The sequence below is a fragment of the Macrobrachium nipponense genome, chromosome 41 (assembly GCF_015104395.2).
Source record: "Macrobrachium nipponense isolate FS-2020 chromosome 41, ASM1510439v2, whole genome shotgun sequence".
Taxonomy (NCBI): Eukaryota; Metazoa; Arthropoda; class Malacostraca; order Decapoda; family Palaemonidae; genus Macrobrachium; species Macrobrachium nipponense.
Window position 1 is genome coordinate 39,951,773 of NC_061102.1, and position 24,576 is coordinate 39,976,348.

Below are 24,576 nucleotides of genomic sequence, written 5' to 3' on the forward strand. Positions count from 1 at the left end.
TTATCCACAATACAGTACCTATCTTCAATTTGGAAACATTTTTATTCATTCTTCTTTTCACTTGAATTAACTTGTTACCCCGACCCCCTTAACTCCTTCTGACCAGGGTTTATTACAAGCATAAACTTCTGTTATTATTAATGCTGTGTACCCAAGCATCGAACCGAGATTTTTTTTTATTCCTATCAAAACACGAATAACTGTGAAATTTCGACCTGCTAAAATAGTTCTCACGGTTAGTACTATCAGGCTGAAGCTCGGTGGAAGTTCATTTCTTTCAAAGAGGCTGACGAGCAGGTAGTAGTTTGAAAGCATTTATATTTATTTCTCTTTTCCATTGAATAAACTGAGCTAGCTCCCGGTCTAAAAAGTCAAGGGAAAGAAATGACGGAATGGACCATCCGTTGCGTAGATGATGTTTGGTTGCCTAACGATGAAACTGTTGATTTTATCATAACAGATTCTAAAGTAGTAATATTTGCTCTCTTTTGTGGTTTTCCTGTTAATCGAAAATCTGCATCATCTGTCGTTAAACACCCAAACGTCTGCTTAAGTGTGCATTGTCTGGTGAAATTTTGGTAGAAATAAGTTCTGTGATGACGATTTGTTGTCATGAAAACCATCATTCCTCCGACTCGATTTCTGAGAGTTTTTGTGATCACTAAGGGCAGCTGATGAATATATCAGCGGAATATTATCCAGTTCTGTTCAACCGTTTCGTTAGGCATCTTGGCACACTGAGAATAAGATTTTCCATTGTTGCAAATATGAGGAGGGTGTCCTAGCTGGCTTACAATCGTTATGCAAGCATTTTTTTTCTTGTGTAATTGTTACCTATTTTTTCTTGATGAGCAAAGCAAGAGAGGATAAGCTCACATAATCCCTTGTTTTTCAATACAGTACCAAAGTAGGACTTTTCATTTCGTATGTCAGTGGTTTGACTTTTAGTAATGCGATCATTCATCTTCTCTTTTCATTTTGAGGGAGCCTTAGATAATCAAGATACCAACACCTTAATCGCGGAAGGAAAGGCTGCTTTGAATAGCTTTTGAAGTCATTCTCTTACTGCCTTATTTCCATCTCATCGTAGCAACTGCCACCTTCTTCAGCTGTGACAGTTACTGCCAATTCGCATAATTAGTATTAGATGTGGCATCAAGGTTAAACTTTTTTCTGTGCAATGCGTTATTAAGTTTAACTTTGAGGTGACCTTATGAACTTGAGTAAAGAGCTTACAGTCTTCATTTTGAATGCCCTCGTTTTCTAGGTAGTACTTTGTTATGAGGAATCATTTAATATAATGTTTCTAAGATGTCCTCGTTATCATGATCACGATTTAGTTAGAGAAATTTTGAAAAAGTGTCTGAGAGAGAGAGAGAGAGAGAGAGAGAGAGAGAGAGAGAGAGAGAGAGAGAGAGAGAGAGAGAAGCCCCTCAATAAGATAAACATTTCAAGGCCAAGGAAGACGACGAGGCTTTCCAAATGTTATTTGGTAACTCTAATGATGCCCTCAGGATGTATGCGAAAGAGGAATGTGGAACTATGGACGGGTAAGAGGGTATGAAGTAATCCCTCGTTTTGGCTGAAGGTCAGATCAGTGCGTCATCGTCGTTCCTGCATCCAAGGTTACTCACGCATGCACACACGCAAGCGCATACTACAGCTTGCCCTCAAGATTTTGATATTCACATTTTTAGACTCGCTGATGTTTCCATGGTACGTATCATCCTTCACTCTTCGTCAGCTGAAGTCTCTGTCGTTATTCATCCTGTTCGTTTTCAAAATGAACGACTGTTTACTCTTCTCTATTTTTCCTGTTCTTGACGGGCACATTCCTTTGTCAAAGAGGCATCTCTCTCCATCAGTCACGTCTGGCGTGAGATTGCATGATTTACATTGTAGTATTCATTGTTAGTTTGTCTTACCCCTGCAGTGACAGTTGGGCACAGGTAAACAAAAAGAGATATTTTGTTATCTGGTCTTTGACGTACCCATCTGTACGGGGCTAGAAACCTGCAAGCAGACATTCAGGAATTTGCTGCTGTTTGCCATATGATTTCGATCTGTTTTGCGTGTTTTATATAAAGTTGCTTTTATAAGCGTCCTCTTTACTTTGTTTTATTTTTCATTGTTAAGAGTTTTTGCTTTGGACTGCTTTTAAGTTTTGAGGGAGTTTCTTCGTAACTCCATATTTTTTGTCAACCGCCGCTACATAGAGAGAGAGAGAGAGAGAGAGAGAGAGAGAGAGAGAGAGAGAGAATTTGGTTTGGGAAAATCGTTGATTGCAAATTTTCGCTTTAAATTTGTACCTTATATTATTATTTTCTTAGGTTCAGTGCTCTGTTTAGTTCCGTAAATTGTAGGAGGTAAAATGGTAAGAATTTCAACAATTATAGCATCTAAAAGTAATATGATTGGAAAGTGACCATCTCCTGGAAAGGTTGCCAGACAAACTTTACCATTTTTGTTCAGCTGAGTTCTCTAAATGCCCCATAGCCCTATATAGGTGCAATAAGCGGCCTTGTGTCCATATAACCAAGTTCTCAAACTTTTTTTTTGGCTTAGATATACCTACTGTAACCTTGGGCTTTTATAGTCTAGGGCTCGGGTTCCCTTGTGTGTGTGCGTTTTATTTTATTTTATTTTTTTTACTTTTATGATTCTTTTGTCGGCCAGGTAATTAGAGAGCGAAAGTTAATTTATAGATTCCCCGAAATAAATTTATTTTCACCGATCTTTTCCTTGTTCTTTGCCTATTTACGTCGTTTATCCAATCTCTCATGATTGCTCTCCGCAGTCGATGTGAAAGTCATAAAGGGCTTGTTGTGCTTGGGTGGCGCCTCGACCCACCCCAACATTTTAACCTTTGTACTCCTGGAATCTTTTAGTTTGCTTCACCGGATTTTTTTTTATTTCTTGTAGTAAACTGGTTCGGTTCACTTGTTTGCTTTGTTGATTTTGGTCCGATTAGATTATGTCAGAGGCCGCATGTCCTACGCTTTTTACTCCCCTTCGATGATACTGAACTGAATCTGATGCTGCAACTCACGTTAATACAAAGAAGTTTAAGGTAAATTACTCAAATATTCGGGATCTTGGAACCATACATAGACCTTCAGTGACATCTGTCTAAGTATTACCATACATATATATTTATGTTATAAGTAATAAGAAAAATAGCCCATAAAAACACCAAAATGTAAAAGTTCATGCTATATTACGGAGAACAACTGCCTCCCTCTTCAGTCAGATGAGGAATGAGATCAGTTACACAAATCCAGTTGACAATTTCTTAAACTTAATCGCTGGTTGGAGGAAGGTTTTATGTATAATATCCGAGTCCCAAGCTCCTTTTGAGAGGTTCATCGTATTTCTTTGCTTAATCAAAGCTGATTCTGCCGTCTGACTTTTGAACTGACAATTGCTGCTGTAAATTGTACGTTACAAATTCCAGTTTATTCTGTGATTAAAAACCACTGAGCTCTGTTGGCTGTTCCTAACTGAACGTTTATGCTGTATTACACTATCTCTGCAGGAGTGATTCACCTGTAAAACCTATGTAGGATTGGTCACAATTGAGGCAAGGATTTCATATTAACCTGTGTTTTTGAGGACTGGCTTTTTGTTGGGCGTTAATCGGGGATTTGGCTAAATGTCTTAATCCTGTCAAGGTGTGGGACTTTGATTTTATTATTGGTTGTCTCTCAAGTTATGTTTTGATCAGGGTACTTTTAAGAATAAATTGTGGCTACGGCAGTTTTGACAGAAATGTCATGATAACTAAGATAGTGAATGTATGAAAGCAAAAATGTTGGTTTTTTTGTATATGGGAAATAATCAAGACATCTAGAAAAGTAATTTTGTTGTCTGTTTCCTAATCAACTTTAAATTTGATGTTGGGCACTATTGCACTTAATTTTGAAAGAAATTCGTTGAAATTGCCCTTCTATTATCCTAAAATGTTGGGATATCATCTACATATCTCATCCAAATCATGTGTGTAGGGTTTATTGCATTTATTATTATAGTTTCAAAATATTCCATGTTTAGCTAAAACAGGACATAGAGGCCTGCCCATGTTGCACCCTATTTTTATTCATAGAATGACTCCCCGAGTGAAAAGATGTTATTTGACACACATACTTCAACTAACTAAATTATTTTATCCAGGGCTAGTGGGAAATGATCTGAATAGGGGGCTAATTTTTCTCTCAAAAATAGAACGTCCTGTACTGGTACTTTTGTGAATGGGGAATCTACATCTAAGCTTAAAAGTTTTATGGTGGAAAGTGGTAAATGAGCTTCTTTGAATGTGCGACAGAAATCTTCAGAATGTTTAATGTGAAAGGGAGAAAATGTGCCTGAGAAAGGAGGCCGGCTAACCTCTGCCTCTTTGTATAAATACCGCTTTCCTGAAACTCTTGATCACATTCCTTATCTGCTTGAAGATGGAGATAGTTGTTCTCCGTAATGTAGCAATAACTTTTTACAATTTGGTATTTTTATGGGCTCCTTTTTATTAGATGGAATTCTCATTTTAACAGAAAATATTTCACAGCCATATGTTGCATATATATATATAATATATATATATATATATATATATATTATATATATATATAAGTATATATATATATATGTGTGTGTGTGTGTGTGTATTATATGATATTACATAAGAAGCACGTTCACTCCAATCATTCGGTCAGCGAGGTTCAGGAACGTTGGGTCTGGTCAGGACCCACTAAGGGTCTCGTAAGACATTCGATGGGTTACAACAACAACAATAACAACCAAAAACCAAGATGTATTTGACACACAAATAACCACTGTGACCATCCAAGAGCCAGGTTTTGGAGCTAACAACCTTACCCCATAAATACTAGATGAAAACCAGAACGGTAACATCTTCGGCACTATATCCCTTTTAGTTAGAAGGCTTATGGTAAAAAAATATACATAAGCATATATTAATGTACATGAGGTTTATATTATGCTAAACCTTTGCTTTCAGCTTATTCAGATATAACAAAACTATCTCTCTCTCTCTCTCTCTCTCTCTCTCTCTCCGTTAAATAAAAGTTATGGTTGGAAAGAGACCGAATAGTTTTAGTCGTTCAACCTTGAAGTGTCGAGTCCATCTAGCATATTAGTGGCTATTCTGTATATATGATACAGTGAATTAATAATTACATATTCTCACTGAGAGAGAGAGAGAGAGAGGAGAGAGAGAGAGAGAGAGAGAGAAGTCATACGGAATGAAGCCTGTTACGTAATCCCCTTGTATATTTGAGTGAGAATCTTTTTTGAAACGTGAGCGTGGCCAAATATGTAGTTGTCTTGAACAAATACAGAAGATAAGAACGAAAGTAATACATACGGAATGGGCGAAATAAGATTGCACAGAGGCGAACAATAAAAACTCTTGCTTGTTGACCTTAAATTCTAGGGCTCATGTCATAATGACTATTTCAAATTCCGTCGTATTTCTACTTTCGACTCTTTCATTCCGACTTCTTCATTCAGAATCATGTTAGTGATTACATGAAGCCGTAGATAAAAGGCAAATGACTTTATCCACCTTTTCTCTCAGGTGGAAACAATCGGCATCGGCGGTTATTTATGGGCGCTGGTATCCAATGTTTCGTTTAGGCTTAAAAGGCTGACTTTTTTTTTCTTCTTTTTTTAATGATACCTTTGTTCTTCGTTGCTATGCGGACCCCAGTCTCTCTCTCTCTCTCTCTCTCTCTCTCTCTCTCTCTCTCTCTCTCTCTCTCTCTCAAATACTCATTAAATAAACTAGCACTGAGAAAGTGTTGGTGATGTCCTGCGGCGTTATGTAAAACAACAGCATCGCTGATGGAATCAACTTGTGCTCTTCCCCTCTGTTCAATTTATTAACCATGAAAAGAAAGAAGATTTATCATTTCTTTTCGGCACATAAATCCCATTTGCTGTTGGATCTGTCTCTCACTGCAACTACAAAGGACGAACAGATATTGCTAACTTCCGGTAAAACAGTAACATCATTACCCATTTACTCTCTGGCATTTGTGTTGTCATTTGCAAATGCCGTGGCGCCGAATGCTCAGCATTATTTACCTTTAAATACACCTCGGCGGCAATCCTTATCATTGGTCACCTTTTCACCGAAAAGTAATTAAACATATGTGACTTGTCGTAAAAGGCTCGTAAAAATCCGCAGATTGTTTTTTTTTAATAATCCTGCGAACAGATAAGCAAACTAGCTGAAAAAGAAACATAACTTCCGTGTAGGAGGTTATATATACCAATAATCAATATAGTTTTGTATATTTGAAAATGTACATGACTGAATATAAAGCTTCTGGTCGCCAGCGCTGTTAAACAGATAATCGCGTGTTATGGTATGCAGTAGTTTCCATTCAGCTGGAATCTTAGAATCGTAAGTTCCTAATGTTTGATTTTTAATTCGTGCCAACCCTTTACTCAGTGCATCAGTACATGTATTAAACTGTAAATATATATATATATATATATATATATATATATATATATATATATATATATATATATATATAGTATATATATATATATTTATATATATAATGTGTGTACTTGTGTGTATAGTATATACTATATATATATATATATATATATATATATATATATGTGGTGTGTGTGTGTGTGTGTGTGTGTGTGTGTGTGTGTGTATAAGCCACTATGAAAACGTGAAACACAGTTTACCAAGTGCTTTCGTTTGTGATGGCCTTCTTTACTTGTATAAATAAATAGATGCTTTCATAGACACCGGGCAGAATCATTAGGCTTATCCCAACGACGAATGAAACCCAGAAAACAAGTTTCTATCATTCGGAATGCCACTCAATCCTGTAGTTTTACGTAGTTGTTGTTTCATCTACGCATTTTGTGACTCTTAAGCTCCTGCTTATTTTGAGATTAGTTTACTCTTGTACTTAATGGAGTGATGATTAATTTGAGGTAATAAGCGGCAGCCCAGACCATTGAAATGCAACGAACGAGATACCGACTTGAACCCCCACTGGTATTTAGGAGTAGACTTATAAACTGTGAAACATACCGTCTGCCGAAAATATATGGGTGGCTTATTTAACAAGCACCATTAATTGCTTGATAGATTTTGGCTCTAGATGCAGTATATGAGATTCCAGATGAAACTAATATATAATATATCTGCAGACTCTACTGATGATAGAATGACCAGTGACAGACATCCTGGAGGGTGGGTTCCCCCTGACACACACACTGAAAAGGGGGGGTTAATTGGATCTAGATCCAACTTAGGAGATACCAAGTAAAATTTACACTACAATAGCACTACACATCCTAGAGTACTGTGGTGGTAATGGCATACAGTTTAGTGGGTGGTTACCCCCTGAAAGACACCCCACAACGAGTGAGGAGGGGGAGGGGGAGACAGGATCTGCATCCAATAATGGAGATACCAAGTAAAATTTGTACTACAATTGCACTACACATCCTAGAGTACTGCTGTGGTAATGACAGACATTTTAGTGGCTGGTTACCCCCTGACAGACACCCTACAACGAGTGGGGAGGGGAAGACAGGATCTGCATCCAACATTGGAGATACCAAGTAAAATTTACACTACTATAGCACTGCATATCCTAGAATGCTGTGATGGTAATGCCACCCATTTTAGTAAGTGGTTTCCCCCTGACAGACAAAAACCCTAACAGGTGGGCAGGGGGAAGGGCAAGCCCTGATAATTAATGTCTAGACTAGTATAGTAGGCTACTATTGACCCGTATTTTACATTATCGTGATATATTTAATAAATAATTTATCCTTTGTATTTATTTAATACAAATATTATTTATTTGTTTCATATAAATAACAGTCATCTGTAGGCCCATAATAATTCGGTCATATTATTTTGTCAAGCAAGCAACTGACTTCAAATATAGTACTCGATGAACGTTTATGTAGTGGTGGCTGGAAGACTGGCACTGTAAAGCAGCATGTAAGTTCTTATCATTATTAGAGTTATTGCTGTAAAATGTCTATGTACATAACGTTTGTTAAGTAGAGTAATGCAACTATTAAATAGATAGTAATACATATGTAATATATACGCTAAAGTCAGAGTACAGATCATAATAATTGCGCTATAGCCTACTCGGTTTGTTTTATCGAAGCAGGACTACCTTCCTTTGCTTTCAACTGACTTTCATACTAATGAAATCATGGATGCATTTTTTTTATTATCAGTTTTAGGAATGAATATTGTTGTTACTATAGTCGATTTTTTTTTCGGCTGGTGTAAAACTGGTCAGATATAATACACCTGGCTGAGGAACGACAGAGAGGATCTCTATTTTTTAAATAATCCCACCACACAAAGTTATTCCGAACTTTTCCATTCTCTCAAGAAGGTTATGAATAAATATAAGTGCAAACTAGACCAAAAAATAAGCACCTAGCATAAATGTAAAGAAAACAAGAGAAATGAAAAATTAGTGCGATTGTGAATTATTTTTATCGCTAATGTTTAATGAGTAAGATTTTAGCGAATTGTCAGGGTTTAGTGAGTAAGCGTTTAGTGAATCTGTTAGGCAGTAAGGTTTACGGTTTGGAATGTTTAGGGTAGGGTTTTAGTTACTATTTAATGTGTCAGTATTCAGTGAATGTTTACTGAGTCTTTAGGGTTTAGTGAATTTTTTGTGAATGTTATTGAATATTTGTTGTGTGAGTATTCAGTGAATGTTTTGTCTTTAGGGTTTTAGTGAATGTTTTGTGAATGTTAAGTGATACTTTAGTGAATGTCTTGTGAATGTTAGGTTTAGTAGTGAATAGTTATTTAGTGAAGTAAGGTTTATTGTGTTTTTAAGTTTTAGGGAATGTTTAGTGTGTTGGTATTTATGTGAGATGAGTGTGGTTCAGTTAAAGTTTTGTGATTGTTTTGTGGTGGTGCCCATGTTTTAGTAAGTATTCAGTGAGTATTTAGTGAATGTCTTGTGAATCTTAGTGTTTAGCAAATGTTTAGTGTGTAAGTGTTTATTGAGTTTTTAATGAATGGATGTTCATCCACTGTTTAGTATTTAATAAGTATTTAGGGTTTGGTAAGCATTTAGTATTTAATGAGTGCTTAGGGTTTAGTGAGAGTTTAGTGTTTAATTAATGTTTAGGATTAAGTGAGTGTTTAGTGAATGTTTGCCGGGTGTTTGGGGTATATATGAGTATTTTGTGAGTTTAGTGTATCAAGTGTTTAGTGAGTTTCATTTTAGTGTATAGTCAGTGCCTAGTGAGTGTTTAGACTTATTGAGTGTGAGTGTATGTTAAGTGTGTGTGTGTGTGTGTGTGTGTGTGTATAGTGAATGTTTGTAAGTGTGAGTGCTTACTGAGTGTAAGTGCATTGTGAATGTTAGTGTTTTAGTGATTGTACTACATTACTGTTCAGTTAGTGCTTCGCTACTGTATGCAAAGAAAGTCCTGTAATTTACACAGGAACCATTTATGCTTGACACTGCTTAGATCCAAGAACAGATGCTTAGGCCTTCACCACAATGGTTGGAGTGCTTAGGCCTGTTTTCGTAAGGTAATTTTTCTCTGTGAAATTTGGTCAAATAATAATGGTTTTAAACATCAAACTTGGGGCAATTTTCGCCTTAATTTGCCCGTAATTATCATTTTTAGTTGAGTTTCAAATTTCTTTCCTGAGTATATATGGTACCGAATACTTAGTGACAGCGTTCAGGTCAGTTTGAATGAGGCAGCCGAAAATAAGTGACTATTAGATAATTGACATGCTTTTATGGGTCTACTTAATTTGGGAGTCAGGAGCTCCAAGTTGTATGATCGTCAACTTCGGGAGGGCGAATAGAATGGGGGAAAATGTTTTGTAGTTAGCCTATCTTGAACGATTCATTCACATTTCCGTTTCCAGTAATTATTTGTGTTGTACTACATAATCTCTTTGTAAATGTGCCGGTGTTAAAACGGCTCTATATGATGGGACTTTGGTCTTAATGTCAATCGAACTCCCATATCCGATAAAATTTCATCTCATCCACACGAACTAACCGCAACTCAAGAACAATTCAGTTGATGGTAAGACAAGGTGGGCTACGAACCTCGACATGGATGCAGTGCCCTAACAATAGGCCTTCTATGCAAAAAGAAAAGAAAATGACCAAAGACACTATTAAAACGAGAATACTGGTTTTACATTTCTTTTTTTAGAAGAATTGAGACTGGCACCATATGACTGGTTCAATTATTCAAAAATGGATCAGCACACATATTTATAACTGTTGTCACTTGTGACCCTTCCCACTCAGAAAAAATACTACTTTGTGTGAAGTAATAACTCCACACAAAAGGATATTGCTAATATATCTATATATATATATATATATATATATATATATATATATATATATATATATATATATATATATATATGTAATATAAAAAATTATATACATATATATTTATGTGTGTGTGTGTGTGAAACTATAGAAAGAAGACCAGGCCATAGTTTTTTAATATAGATGTGATGGAATTAATGAAGTGAAATATTCAAGGTGTCCCATCTCTCTCCTCCAATCGTAGGTGATGTCTGTCAGGGGGAAACCAGTCACTAAAAGGTCTGGCATTACCATCACAGCATTCTAGGATGTGCAGTGCTATTGTATTACAAATTTTACTTGGTATCTCAGTATTGGATGCAGATCCATCTCCCCCTCCCCACTCGTTGTGGGGTGTCTGTCAGGGGGTAACCACCCACTAAAATGTCTGTCATTACCACCACAGTACTCTAGGATGTGCAGCGCTATTGTAGTGTAAATTTTACTTGGTGTCTCTAAGTTGGATCTAGATCCAATTAACTCCCCCTTTTCAGTGTATGTGTCAGGGGGAACCCACCCTCCAGGATGTCTGTCACTGGTCATTCTATTATCAGGAGAGTCTGCAGATATATTATATATTAGTTTCATCTTGTATCTCATATACTGCATCTAGACCCAAAATATATCAAACAATCATTGGTGCTTGTTAAGTAAGCCACCTATATATTTTCGGCAGACGGTCAGTTTCACAGTTTATAAGTCTACTCCTAAATACCAGTAGGGGTTACAGTCGGTATCTCGTTCTTTGCACCTCAATGGTCCGGGCTGCGGGTCTATAATGAATAGTTTTAGTTCCAATAACTAGAGCAGTAGATTCCTGGATAATGCACCCATATTTTCACTACTGCATCTGACACCTTTTGTCCTTCACGGTTCGAGAGTAATCAATGACCATAAACATTTTTTATTACTTAAAACACCTGGTGATTTAATAATGAAGGAAACGCTACAACGGCAGAGATTTCACTGAAATCAAAGTTGTTTGATGTCAGTAACAGCCAGCTGGCAGGGTAGTTGAGATCAACTCTTGGAGAGCTTTTTTCTTGGTAGGAGAAACGAATGCCGCTCTCTCTCCACTGGGTTTGGTGCGTCCCAGTTATAGAAGAAGCTATGGTTCATCTCCCCGATAGTCACAAAAAATACAACTTTCTTTTAGATGTCAGTTGCAATAGCCATCGCGTATGTGTGAAAATGACTATAATTTTAGAAATGTATCTGACTGCTGCGTGAATTTCCATTTGAGTGAAGAATACCTTATTACGCAAGTGACAAATACAGCAGGTTAATTTTGTTTTGGAATTTCTAAAACATGCTTTGTGACCCGATGCATGGACATCATTCTCTTTGTGCATACTTTATGAAAGAAGCAGTTAGCATGGCTATTGTCCCTTGACTACATCATGTACTTAGTGTTTTTGTTTATCATTCATAAAGATATTTGAAATTGATTACAATAACGTTTTGAGAAGGTGATCGAAATCACATGCAAATTACAACTTTAACAGCTTGAGAGTATCACAGTCTTGAATTAATTTAAATGAGACGGTGAATTGGGTTATTCGCACAACGTTTATATGATTTTTTAATCATCATTAGTATAGTAGAATATTGTCTCTTTGACCGCTGTTACGTAAAGCAGTCATTGCCCTCTCCTCACCCAACTCATTGTGGCTCGCTCGGTAATCACTTGATGCTAAGCTTTAAGTTTTCTTCGCCATAATCGCACTCTTTTCAATGTTCCCATTCAGTCACTACTTCGGTGAGATTTGCATCCGTTTTGGCATATTTAATCTTAGGTAAAACATTATAATACTAGTATTTTGGAATCTGGACTCAAGAATCCCTTGTCCCATCCGTAAATGGCAATTGATTGGTTCTGCTAGAATGGATCTTGGCGTTTTAACATGAAATTTTCACGTGGTTCGCCTTAGGAATATGTGGCTACTTCATTGACATTGGCGTTGTCTTTTAAGGTTCTTTCATTGAGTATTTTATTCGTTGACATAAAATTTTTTAAAAAGTATGATCACAATTAACTTATAAATGATCTCTAAGCCTTCCAGGGAGAAATTCTAGCGTTCCCTGATTCCCCAGTGCTTAGTTCAGTAAAATTATGAAAGTCAAGAAGTGCGTATTCTAGTGCTTGCTTCATATATTGCTGGTTCGGTATAGTTAATGGGTGTGTTTTGGTAGGAATACTTACAATATCTGCTCAGCATTAAACCATTTTAGAAAATCTGCCATTTGCTTGAAATGACCAGCTTCTATGTCACGAATACTTTTAATCTCCTCTCAGCATACGATGAAATGCAGGCCTGTTCCTTGTCCTTTTTTTCTAAGCTATATGTTTTAAAGGAAGGAATACACTTCCTGGCACCTCTGTGTAAGGAATATAAATCATAAAAGTTTTTCACCAATTATCCATTTAAATGTCAAAATGATTGGATTCAGTGAATTTAATAATCATTCTGTACCTCAGAAATTCGTACTTTCATTCAACATGTTTTACAGTAACAAAGTCTCGTTACATTTTATTGGATCCTTGCTAGTGGTGAATTATGAAAAAATGCTTAATTCCATGATGATGTACCTGAAGGCCAGGTATGGATCCTGCTCAAGGCATATCCTCAAAACAGCCATAGACGAATGTGTTTTGGTCTATGCATGCAGGGAAAGAAAATCATTTTTAGGACTAATTTTCATTAATAGTGGAATTTTAAGCATGGAAGTTGCAGTATAAAACCATCAGATACTTCGCATGCCCGGAAAAGTGTAATAGTATATGTTCTTTAGTTCCCTCATATCACATGGTCTTACCGTTTTATCAATCGCATTAGAAATGTGATTTAATATTGTTTTGGTACGCTTTTTAACCTTACCTGTGCGTATACCCCAGTCATAAGAAACACCAGACACGGTTCAGGAAAGGCAAGTATTGTTCTTTTGTTTTTGAACTGGAACCGTTTTCTTGCGTTTAGAAATGTCCCCCTTATTTTGCCATCTTACTGAGAGAGCTTGATGTGAGGATTATGATGATGCATACGTCGTTGACCTAGATTTGTAACCATTCAGTTGTTCCGGGTTCTAGGGATCTAGACTGGTTTCCCTTTTACGTAACAGTACAGGTTTCTCTTCAGCGAGCTTTCATAGTGATATAACGGGGCTGCAGAGAACATGTAAAATGTTGTATGGCGTCTGGTAACTCTGGTTACAGGTTTCAAAACAATAGTAGTAGTAGCTGTAGCTAACATCCTACTGATCAGAAACAGATTGAAATATTTATGAAAGTTTCAGTGATAGCCATTACAAACTGAAAAATGGATGCGACCAAATGGAAAATTTATCAGTGGAAAAAACGTCCCTACCATATGGATCCAGCTAGTTGGCAATTCAGATTTAAGATGATCAAGAGTTTTACGGAATAAAAATTGGTGTCTGGAGACAGAGAATATATCCATCAGATTCAGTTTCCCGCTCTTTCGAGTTGATTTTTTTTTTCATTTGTCTCTCTGTGTCATTCATTCTCTTCAAAAGAAACATTCCTAATTTTTATTAGCTTCAACTACTAGGTGTAAAAGCGATGAAAGACATTTTGGTCATAGTTCAGCTAAATATCTGCATTTTAATCCCGAAAGGGACGCTTTGAACGTATGTATACCTTAATCGTTCATTTTTGTACACCATCGAGGGTGTGTCTAGCTTTGCATCATTAATCAAACATTTTAACGAAAGAGGCAGAAATATGCCTTTGAAAGTTGATTGCGTCATGCATCTTAGGTGGTTGCTGTGGTGCTTTAGTTGTTGTTTTTGGTTGTTGCTTTCATACTCTGGTGTTCAAAGGAAGGGCAATGCTTCGTAAAGGTCACCTTTGACATTCCCCCACACTTTTTTTTTTCTTTTATGTTCGAGTGCTTGGGTTGTTGTCCGTCGTCGCTTATCCTACTTGAAGTGATCTTTACACAGACACTGACAAATGCATACATACACACACACACAACACACACACACACACACACACTATATATATATATATATATATATATATATATATATATATATATATATATATAATTTCCCATACGCCTTTTTACTTTGGGGTAAAGTAAGGGTTAGATGTAACCCCTCCGGCTTACATAAAGAATTTCTTGGAACAGTTTGAAAGCTCTATAAACTTCCTCATGGTTGAGGGGCTTATGTGCCTATGGGGCCTGTTATTTCAGGATGGTCACACCTCCAAATACTAACCAAACCCTTCGGTAGAGCGATCGCACTGATGCCTTCTGCAGGAGTGGATGGCTTTTGGTACTGGGCACTGGCGTTCTGGTTGTCAGCAAATATTTTCTTCAAGGGTTGATAGCCCCATGCCCTTCTCCACGCTAGTTGCCATTGGCCACAGCCCCGTAAGGGGGTAGTGCCGCCAGTGCATCGCATGCGGTGCAATGTAGGCATTACTTAAGGTTCTTTGCAGCGTCCCTTTGGCCCCTAGCGGCAACTACTTTCATTCCTTTTACTGTACCTCCTTTCATATTATCTTTATTCCATCTTACTTTCCACCCTTTCCTAACAATTGATTCGTAGTGCAACTGCGAGGCTTTCCTCCTGTTACACCTTTCAAACCTTTTCACTGGCAATTTCCTTTTCAGCACTGAATGGCCTTAGTTGCCCCAGTGCTTCTTGGCATTATGCCTAAAACCTATAAATCAATTGACCATTGGCCACAGTAGGCTATACCTCCCTGGTCACGACAAGTCATTAGTATGAAAAAGAGATGCAGTGAATTTTAAATTGATGTTCTTAAATCAGTCTTCGTCACGCTGGAGCCACGAACCCCTCAGCCACATACTCGCCAGGGGTCATACAAATCAGATGAAAAGGAAGAATATTTCTACTGCTGCTATCAATATAGGAGATTTAGGTGTAAAGAGCCATGTTTATTGCATTTTGTGAGGCTAGGCTACAAGTGATTTTTAGTTTTCTATATAAGAAAACTCGAGATGGCTTTCTCTGCCCGTCCCCATTATTTCTGTTCGCCCTCAGATCTTAAAAAACTACGGAGGCTAGAGGGCTGCAAATTGGTATGTTGGTCAAACATACTACGTTGTAGCCCTCTAACCTCCGTAGTTTTGATTTGATTTAAGGTTAAAGTTAGCCATGATCGTGTGTCTGGCAACGTAAATGGATAGGCCACCACTGGGCCGTTGCTCATACATCATTACACGCTGTACAGAAAACTCGATTTAAAAAAAACCGGCGCATTTTTTACTTGTCTTCCCAAGTTCTTACTCCCTTTCCTGTTTTGCTCTTAAAGCTATCACGTATGCAAGTGTGGTTGTTGTCTACCACAAATTATTAATATGCATGTGTCAGATTGCTTGACTGTTGGCGTGGGGAATTGCCTTATCAGGACACAAAAAAAGGGTTGGAGTTGAGATGAGCTACGGATAGCTTGTGTCGTAAAAAAAAGAAAATACTAATAATGAGCTTAAGAAGTGTAGAGTAGTGATGTGGTTGGTGAAAGGTGTTAGAGAACTTTTGGATGGCTCGGTCATGCGGGTAGAGGATTGGACACTTGACAGATTGATGAAATGAGTTCATAATTGACAAGGGGTAAGGGGGAGAGGGGGCGGGGGGAGGGGAAGCAAAGAAGATTATAAAGATGGACAGAAAAAGTATTGGAAAGGAGGGGCTTTGGACAGAAAGAGGTATTGGAAAGTAGGGGCCTTAATGCTAATCCATGAATTGTAAAGAAAAAATGCTAAACGGGTGATGGCTTGTGTATGGCGTTTTGATACGCTGCTGTGAGCCCTTAAGTGTAAGTGTATAAAGGGGCGTGTATATTGTTTACGGCTCAGTGGGCTTGTTTACGATTCAGCAGTTAAGTTTTAAATGTCGTAGTGCTCGGTGTTTGTTATTTTCCTGATGTGTTGGCCAAGACGTAAATTCAAAGAACTTGAGGTAAAAGGATTTGCTGAAAAAAATAATTTCAACGCAATGGGATGCAGGAGATTTATGGATTGACCGAGTAGCAGAAATGTCATTATAATAAAACCACTAATAATTTCGTAGTTATAATGGAAGCAAGTCAGTAGTGCAATTTATTAGGAAAGTCGCGGGGTTTGATTTTTGTTTCATTGGTTATCTTCTCATCCTGTAGAACTCTATTTGTGGAAATGTGAATGGTAATAATAATATACTGATATTTTATTTAAATGATGATTGTCAATCTTAATAATTTACGTAGTAAAGCTACGAGAAAATAAAAAAATGGGACCCATGAAATCACATAGAATCTTGCGGGAAATAAGTTAGACGTTGATAATTAGCTGTAAACCTCCTCACTATTAGAACAAAGACAAGGTCAAAGGCCTCGGAAAGAAGAAACAAGTCAGAAAGGAAAACGCAACTGTTTCGAAAAGTGGCTGTATATTTATAAAGAAACCTTCACTTGTCCAAACATTGGCTCCTTGGTCAGTTAAGTTATCCCAGAAAAAATGCCAAATTTAGTAGCGGAATTTATCGAACAAAGGCGCTGTGGTCAAACTTACAGAATAAGTTACTGGGGTCATGTTATTATTTGGAAATGAAGAACCTTTGTACATATTTTCTTTTCTGTGTGCAAGAAAGAGAGGCTAGATTGTCGGACACCCATTCCCAACCTGTAGGAAAGTGCCGTGGTATCAGTAAACGAAAAACTCCATGCTAGAGGTTATCACGAAGGTGCGTGAGTAGCTGATGAAGCCGGCTACTATAACGAGAACCTTGGGCACTGGGAGCAACGGGCTAAGATGGGGTGATGGAAGGGAATTTTCGGACGCTGTGTGGGAGGAAGGGTAGAAGGATGGTGTTCCAGGACTTGGTGTTGGGTAGAAAATAGAGCATTTGGAAACTGGCGTGAGACTTCCTGATGCTTACTGGTTTTGAGGTTAGAAGGTTTCGGCAAAACAAAAACTAGGTTCAGGTTACAAGTGATCAGCTTCATTCTAACTGTCGAATAGTTTTTTTTTCTGTCTGAGAGAGAGAGAGAGAGAGAGAGAGAGAGAGAGAGAGAGAGAGAGAAGCCGATCTTACCGGCTTGATTGGTGAATCGTACAGGAGACGGCTTGCTGACTTTCTGGGGGTTTTGGGAGGGCTAGCTGAAGAGAGGGCAAGGGGGGTTTCTCTGAGGGAGAAGTGGTCGGCAGGTTTGAAGGTCAGGGTTACTCTCTGCTGTTGCCAGGCAGGATGGGGCCTTAGAGCCTCACCATCACCGGCAAAACGAACCCCCAGGCTCTCTGGGTGGAGGCTTGGTGGTGGCGGTTCATTAGGGGGCGGAGGAATCTCCGGGAGGAGTGGTGGTGCAAGAGTTTGGTGGTGGTGTTGGGGGGAGGGTGTTTAGGAGGTAGCCCACGGGCCAGGAAGAAAATGAAGAGGAATGGAGGGAGCTGCTCTGGTAAGAGACGCATGAAGTTGTAGGTTGGTTGCTAGAGGTAAGACGCAATAGAAAGGATGAGAGACAAGATAAAATCTATGGTTGAATCAGAATTGGCGTTGTACCATTACGGAGTGTGATTAAGATTCCAGAGGAGAGTTGGATGCCTAGCAACAGCTATGTTATTTCAGAGATGATTTTGCAAGTGGCGTAGAGACCTGAAGCGCGTAAACTTTCCTTGTTGCATACGAGTCGAAGAACGAGAAGCGTATTGAAAAGTTAATCGTGATCTTTGCTCGCCTGTTTGATTTTGATTATTGAAACGAGATTTTTATGATGTGAAGAACATTTTACTGATTGTGATAGTATTGTTTTCCTGTCTCTGTCTTTCTTTAGGGTACCAAATTTTATTTTTCTTTCAAAATGCGTCACTTTTATGATGGTACGGGTATTCACGAGCAAAATTTATGTTCCTCTTTCACAGTATGAGTTTCTGGCTCAGCAAAGAGGAAGATTTATTAGAATACTATTACATGATAATATGTACTGTTGCATAAGGGAAACGTGTGTCGATAAATTAATCAGATACCTTCATACTTCTGTGTTGAAATTACCTCACGAAGCATAATTTCGTTAGCTTAAGTACTTAGAAACACTTTGTGTTTCAATGAAAGCATGACGGAAGTTTCAATGTAAGCATGACGGAAACTTCATTGCAGATATATAAATCGAAACTTGGGATTGGCAGTGTTGTTTCTTAATATAAGATTTGCGTATTTACAGCCGTAGACGAGCACTGCTTTTGCACAAGTTTTTTTCATTATGACCAAGAAACAACCCTGACTTTTTATCTAATTTGGCAGCTGATCTGTGTAGTTTTTTTTATTTTTATTTTTTACTTCCGGAACTTGTGAATTCAGTGATCTGGAGATCGTATAGGGTAGCGGGTGAGCCTAAATGTGCAGAAAACTGAAGAAGGATAACTACTAAGCGCGATTTCCAAAGCGAACAGGTTATTTTTAGGACATTGTCGGTTTTTATTTAAAAAAAAAGAAGAGGTCCTTTGTATCTTGAACGTTTGTCAGTTTTTTTATAACTAAACGCCAGGAACATTCTGGTACTACTGCTCTGAAAACATTTACGCCAGAATGGTTTTGCGTAGTAAGCACGGCTGCTAATTCAAATAGGCCCGAGGGCAAGCAGGTTACCTCAACAAACAAAAAAAGTAAACGGACGAGTAAGAGGGACGTAGATTGTGCAGTCCCCTTTAAATGGTAAAGAAGATCGAGACCCACGTATATATTATACATATGCGGACACCCACTCTATATAATATACTTACATACATGCACACACACACACACACACACACACACACACACACACACATATATATATATATATATATATATAATATATATATATATATATATATACGTATATATATATATATATATATATATATATATATATATATATATATATATATATATAATACATACATACACACACAAACACACACTGACACACAAACATGCTTAAAGCCGATATCAAATAGCAGTCTCTTCATCGGTAATTTTATATCCCGTCTTATTTTCTAATGAATTCACATTGTTTAAAGTTCCTCGAGTAAATAAGAATAGTTATTGGAATTTTTCTTTTGTTTCAACCCAGCGTTTACACCACTGTCGTCGCCCTGTTGCTTAAGTCATTTGTGTAATCCTGCTAACAAACAAATTAAGTAACACGCAAGCAAACTGAGCTGAAAGCATATCCTAAATTCCTGTTTAACCTTTGCTGTACGTATGATCTTGACCTCATCACTCTATATAACAACATCATTATTGAATTGTGTTTTCTAAGTATGGAATCTGTCTCCTGTAGATCAACGGTTATGGTCAGGATTCAATTCTTATTGGATTTAGTAACTGCTGATTTGGACTTTGACCTTGCTGTACACACAGGACCCATTAGTCGAGTTTGTTTGGCATAAATAATGCTTGGCATAAATAAAAAGTTATCTCAATTAGTTCAAAAGTTATGGTCATTGTTAACTTCATATTGGGCCTTTGTCTTCTAATCATGATCTTGAAGTTCACCGTGACCTCAGTCCGTACATCAGCTTCATTAGGGGAGTCTGCATCCCAGATGTGATGAGTTTGCATTCTAAACAAGAAAACTTTATCCTTGATAGATAAAAATTGGTGTCCACGGTTGATATCTGATTGGACCTGTAACCTGTTAAGCTTCCACTTTCCTTTGGCCTGATGTCACTCGGCACATCATGATCATTAGTGGATTATACATACCCAATAAGAAGTTTCGGATCAGGTCGAGACTGGCGAACCCACTATTTTTCAGACAGTATTATACCACTTTGATACTTGATATATATATATATATATATATATATATATATATATATATATATATATATATATACAAAATATAAAAGTGGTATGATACTGTCTTGAAAAATAATGGATTCGCTAATCTTGACATGATCCGAAGTTTCTTCTATAGGTAAAGGTTGTGAACTAGAATCGCTTCTTAAGACCAAATACTAACCTCTCCGGGTTTTCAGCAAATCTGTTTGGGATGGGGTTGTGAGCCCCAAGCCCTTTCCCATGGAGCTTTGTGTGCCGACTTCTACTAGCATTGTTTGGTGGTTACACTTACAAGTATTAACTGTTCGTGCATATGCATATGAATTACTGCTTCGTTAGGTTGTTTCTTTTATTTTCATAAACATTTTATATGTATGCAAGATGCTAAAAGGAACGATAATTTTAGATATACCTGAAGTTTTATGAAACGCTTTGTTGTATAATGTCGTTCACTAATAGATAGTTACGTCATGCAACAACGTGCTCGCTTGAAGTTTTAACAAAGGTTCGTCATGATTCAAGAGATATTCCATTGCTGTTTTGTTGACACTAAATTAAAAGAACATGCAGGGATGGTAGAAGTGATATCTCATTGTAGAGGTACTCGCATAACAATTCATTTGGCTTCAATTTTAGGAATCGCAATTAGGTAGAATGAAACGTGGTTTGTTGAATCCGTAGAGTCTATTATGTTATGATTCTATTGATCGTATCAAAAGATTAAATATTAATTGATTAAGTGGTTGATAATATAAACTGTCAGAAAGACAGTGGCCCTTTAAGTAAAAAAAAATAAACGTTAAGATTTATTTCTATCAAGATTTTATTTGTGATTGCTTAATGCAGTTTCTGATTTTTGAAATAGTTACCGAAATTATTACATTTATTCCAGTATTTTAACGACTTTGTGATCTATTAAATTCTGATTTCCCTTGCTTTTCAATGAAAGTTGACTTCATTTGTACTGCTTGGAGGCTTCAGCTTTTCAATGAAAGTTGACTTCATTTGTACTGGTTGGAGGCTTCAGCTTTTCAATGAAAGTTGACTTCATTTCACTGTTTGCAGGCTTCAGCTTTTCAATGAAAGTTGACTTCATTTGCACTGCTTGCAGGCTTCAGCTTTTCAATGAAAGTTGACCTTATTTCACTGCTCGCAGGCTTCAGCTTTGCGATCTATACAGGTCGAACAAAGGTGATGTGATCCTTCTGCGTTGCGTCACGGATTCTCAGGGAAATTTAAGTAATGATTAAACTTACTCAAAAACTGAATATTGAAGTCGGTGCCTGTAGTACCAGTGAATGTGTTTTTATTTACTGGATCTTACGTTCTTTAACAAGGATTTTGGGATTAGGTTGCCGGCCAATGTCCCTGGGTTTCGGATTAAGGGAGTTATGTGCCAAAGTTCTCCGGTGTTCTTTGTCAGTCACACATATGAGATATACTAGCATATATACCCATGAATATTTAGAAATACGTTTTACCTTGTGTATGTGTGTGTGTGTGTTTGTAATTTCCGAAAGTTGGTATATATAATCCCATCTGTACCTATTCGGCTGCAACTAAGACTGGCTTCCATTTACACCGTATCTCGAGGAACCCTTTGTTGTGCAAAACGGCTGGCAATGTTGTCACCTGTAAGCCAGATTTTGAATTTAATGACTGAACTGCCACTATTAGTTTCGGTGAAATCATGATCGCCAGGGTCCAACGTTCGTAACATTACAAAACCTTTTTGCCTTACAGCATATCCGCATGCATACAGGCCAGCAAAAACCAAATGTACCCAGTCTCTGTTTAGGGTTTATGCAGGTCTCTCTCGCCTTTTTCGGAACATCCTTTTCTTCGGGGACTATGGCATGTTGCTTTTTTTTCGCATAGACGATTCTCTGCAATTTGAGGGTCATTAGACAATTACAAGACAAGCCTGGCCAAAAAACCTCGTATGTTTCCAAAGGTCACCAACCTCTAAACATCTTTGTACCCGTCAATTGGCAAATTATGAAGTTTTTTTTTCGTGTATATGGGTGCTTCGACACCGAGCGTTTCATTTCCAGTCGACTGTGTAAGAACCGAATGAAGAGGTCGCAACGATTGGCAGACGAAAGATGGTTTGCTAAAATTTTGTGCGGAAATAAAACTTCACATAATTTACTCCTGTTTTGTTCGTTGATTTGTGTGAACTATAGTAGATTCACATCAACCTTGCATTTGACATCTAGGCCCGTCCCTTACGACGCTCCTCATTGGCTCTTGATAAGCCAATCGCAGGGCTGGAAACTCTCAGTCTCTCTCGAGAGTTCACATGGGCAGGATGTATGTTCCACTTCTCCTGAGGGATACTTTTGAAAAACATATTCCTCAGAAGAGGTGAAACATACAAATCCTGCCTATGTGAACTCTCTCGAGAGACTGAGAGTTTCCAGCCCTGCGATTGGCTTATCAACAGCCAATGAAGAGCGTCGTAAGGGACGGGCCTAGACATCAAATGCAAGGTTGATGTGAATATACTATAGTTATATGTCCTTTACACAATTAAATGTTAAGCATACTATCCTTATTGAACACTTCTTTATGAACATAGAACACCAGAATCCTTAGTGGAAAATTATTGGATCACTTACATGAAAATAGTGAACACTCGAATAGTGTTATTATAAGCTGAATATGCATTTAGAGCAATTCTGGACCACTGATAGCTGCTCTCCAGCCTAGACAATTTGGACACACACACACACACACACACACACACATATATATATATATATATATATATATATATATATATATATATATATATATATACATATATATGTGTGTGTGTGTGTGTGTGTGTGTATTGTGTATGTGTGTATTTATGTATGTATGTATATATATTTATAATGAAGAATTGTACAATAATAACATCCACTTACCATCAAACACGTACAATGAACAGGCTTAATACAAAGAATTGTTGTTGTACACAAACAACTAGGAGAACAGTAGCGTACTATAAAAGGTAATCTAAATGTGGTAAGCAAGTCATAGTACCAACGAATACCTCGGCATAGTGCAGTTTACTTGCAAAGTTGATATTTAGTAAAGTACAAGAAGCGTGAAAACAAACAAAAAACATTATTTCATGCATGTATAAAAGAAGTGTAGCTTTCACAGGAAATACCAAAAGAAATAAGTTTCCAAGTTTTGTTTTTCTTATCGTACTTATGTATATATATGTGTGTATATATAGCACATATAACACACACACACACACACACACACACACATATATAATATATATATATTATATATATATATAGATATTATTATTAGATATATATAAATATATACATATATATATATATATATATATATATATATATATTATATATATAGTTAAAAGGGCATTGTAACTATTATAGCTACATATGTATCTGGTAAAAAGTGACCACGATAGATTCTAGCACACACACACACACACACACACACACACACACATATGTATATGTAAAAGAATGACCAGTAGATTTACACACACACACCACAACACACACACACACACACACACATGTATATATGTGTTTATATATACATACATGCATACATATATGTGTGTGCGTGTATTTTCAAAGGGGACACTTGCTATCTGCGCATTTTCAAGGCTAAACTTTACGAATCGTCTTAGTAAAAATCACATAAAACTATCGATTTAGCAACATTATGTAAAAACGTTGTTTGAGTTATTATATATTTATCGTTGGAATCGTCTTTATTATGATCGATTCCAGTTAATTAAGGTGATTTTCGGTTTGGGCTCGTTCTGCCATAGAAAAGTCCTTATAGTTGTATTTGAACAGTCAGGACTAGTAGTCAGTTGACATCCAGATCTGCAACTTACCCCTCTGTGTGAATCTGTGAGAATCCAACAGCAATTCCGCGTCCTGGCCATACATAATTATAGAACAAACATTTTTGAAGACAAGGTAGGGCCGAGACGATCCAGTTTAAGATCCATCAGTGCGTGGATTCGGAAAATGCGACGATAGCAAGTCATGAAACTTTGGCATTATAAACCGTAGTGATATTTGTGCCTTTGCCTTTGAGACTACCTTGGTCGAGACATTCTAATTGGACACACACATGTGTCAATATATATATATATATATAGATATTACATATTATATATAATAATCTATATTATAATAATAATATATACTATATATTATACATATATAATATATATATATATATATATTAATATATATTATAATATATATATATTTATTATTATATATATATACATATATGTGTGTTGTGTATTATATATATATAGTATATATATATATATATATATATATATATATGTGTGTGTGTGTGTATATATGTATATATATATATATATATATATATATAT